This window comes from Schistocerca piceifrons, chromosome 2 (genome assembly GCF_021461385.2).
Source record: "Schistocerca piceifrons isolate TAMUIC-IGC-003096 chromosome 2, iqSchPice1.1, whole genome shotgun sequence".
In the NCBI taxonomy this organism is placed as follows: Eukaryota; Metazoa; Arthropoda; class Insecta; order Orthoptera; family Acrididae; genus Schistocerca; species Schistocerca piceifrons.
In genome coordinates this window covers 1,027,689,495-1,027,692,225 of record NC_060139.1, presented here as the reverse complement: position 1 = coordinate 1,027,692,225, position 2,731 = coordinate 1,027,689,495, and the positions used below count along the sequence as shown (strand labels likewise).

The 2,731-nt window shown below is 41.5% G+C and overlaps 1 non-coding gene across 1 annotated transcript; it reads right to left on the bottom strand.

The window, feature by feature from the left end:
- Positions 1-203: 203 nt before the first annotated feature.
- On the bottom strand, positions 204-277 carry Trnat-ugu. The gene has a single exon. It is a non-coding gene; the product is annotated as a tRNA-Thr (tRNA).
- Between the last annotated feature and the right edge of the window lie 2,454 nt (positions 278-2,731).

Below are 2,731 nucleotides of genomic sequence, written 5' to 3'. Positions count from 1 at the left end.
TTTACCACTACCCTACTCCTTCCTGTTCCACTCGCAAATGGAGGAAGGGAAAAAACGGCTATATATGAAGGTAGTATCTGTTCCCAAAAGAACAGATACCACTTATGACAGTGCAGCTTCTCTAGAATGAAATGATGATTAAATCAACACCCTCGCTGCAAACAGGTGTTGATATACATCATTTGGGATATGTTGAAAATGTGTGCCCCGACCGGGACTCGAACCCGGGATCTCCTGCTTACAAGGCAGACACTTTATCCATCTGAGCCACCAAGGGTGCAGAGGCTAGTGCACCTGCAGGGACTTATCCCTTGCACGCTCCCCATTAGACTCACATTCCCAACATGTCCACACCACTACATTAGTAGTGCACCTAATAGAGGTTTTCCCATCACACCCATTACTCATGGCAGATTAATCTACCAAGTCCCATAAAAGTTAGGATGTAGCGTGTGCATTCGCACAAGGTGGTCGCTGGCCGGGTAGCTATATTTTAATTATATATGAAGTTAGTATCTGTTCCCGAAAGAATAGATACCATTGATGACCGTGCAGCTTCTCTAGAATGAAATGATAATTAAATCGACACCCTTTCTGCAAACAGGCATTGATATACGTCATTGGGGACATGTTGAAAGTGTCCACAATGTGCCTGTTTGCAGCTAGGGTGTCGATTTAATTATCATTTTATTCTAGAGAAGCTGCACGGTCATCAATGGTATCTATTCTTTCGGGAACAGATACTACCTTCATATATAATTAAAATATAGCCACCCGGCCAGCAACCTCCTTGTGCGAATGCACACGCTACATCCCAACTTGTATGGGACTTGGTAGATTAATCTGCCATGAGTAATGGGTGTGATGGGAAAACATCTATTAGGTGCACTACGAATGTAGTCGTGTGCACATGCTGGGAATGTGAGTCTCACGGGGAGCGTGCAAGGGATAAGTCCCTGCAGGCACACTATCCTCTGTGCCTTTGGTGGCTCAGATGGATAGAGCGTCTGCCATGTAAGCAGGTGATCCCGAGTTTGAGTTCCAGTCGGGGCACACATTTTCAACATGTCCCCAATGATGTATACCAACACCTGTTTGCACCAAAGGGGTCGAAAAAATGACTGTCTGTATGCCTCCACAGGAGCCCTAATTTGTCTTGTCTCAATGGTGCTTACACCACAGTATGTTAGTGGCAGTAGAATCGTTCTGCAATCAGCTGCAAATTCTGCTTCTTTAAATCTTCTCTCAATAGTATTTCATGAAAAGAATGCCTTCTTTACTCCAGGGATTCCCATTTGACTCAGGGAACATTTATGTATTACCTCCTTGCTGATTGAACCCACTGGTAACAAATCTAGCTGCACACCTCTGAATTTCTTCGATGTCTTCCTTTAACTGGACATCGTGCAGATCCCAAACACTCTAGCAGTACTCAAGAATTGGTCACACACGTGGTCTGTATACGGTTGCCTAGAACTCTCTCAATGAACAGAAGTCAACCGTTTGCCTTCTCCACTACTGATCTTACGTGCTCATCCCATTTCACATCATTGTGCAACATTGTGCCTAGATACTTAATTGACCTGATTATGCCAAGTAGCACACAACTGATTTGAACATTACATGATTATTTTTGCTACTCAACAGCATTAAGCTACATCTTTTTACATTTAGAGTAAGCTGCCATTCATCACATCAAATAGAAATTGCCTAAGTCATCCTAAATCCTCCATCAGCCGCTCAATAGTGACAACAAGTTCAAAAACGTGGAAGGGAGCATGGCTTGCAAACGAATGACTTCCGCACTCTGGAACTGACTGCCTTGTTTTACTCTGTCTCACTAGAATCTGTCCCCTATAAAATAGTTCCTGTGGTAGCACACATTTCCAAATTTGAATTATATAAAAAGAATGGCAACTTAGTACACCCTCTACATTGTCTAAATTTACATGGATTCCCATGGTGTATAGAAGTATTTTGCTAACTTTCTTGTAGTGTCACGTTTCAAGATAACAGTGATCACAGTGTGAAGACCATGCTGTTTGAAACAAGATGTGTCTAACACTAAGGACATTACAGTTCAATGACAACAGTTCAAAGTGTGTTCCCAGGACATTTTGCATGTAATTTAGGTTATTGTACAAAGATATGGGAGGGTGATGACCAATGGTAATGAAGATATTTTCTAGGTATGGCAAGAGCTTACAACTTGCCAAATTGTTCATGAAACTGTAAATCCCTGCTGCACTTCATTAATTAATAATTAAAGTGGCAACTCAAAAAAATTCATTTGCTAATGTTAATACTAAGAAAGTAAGACATGGTCTCACATGCACCAAAAGTTGACGTATGGAAAATCATGGAAATCATTTGATGAAATGAAGTTGCCACCTGGTTTTCCAGGTAGCTCTGCCTTTAATATTGTAGGATTACGAGGGAGGGGGGGTACTGGTCGAGACAGAAGTAAATAGTATTGGTGTGCCCATAGGCTGGTTTTACAGTGGGAACAATCTCACACACAAAAATCTAGGTGTAGGGATAATGGTCTGGGAACATCATATGGTTTAACAAGGATCTTACAGCTATTAGGTGTATGGTGGGTGATAGTGAATGGTGTGGGAAAACAATATTTCTAATGCATGACTGGTGACTAAATGCTTTATTTACAGTCAGTGCATGAAATCATAAGATGATTCCATAAGACAACAGGGAATGAAATGTGCAAACTTGT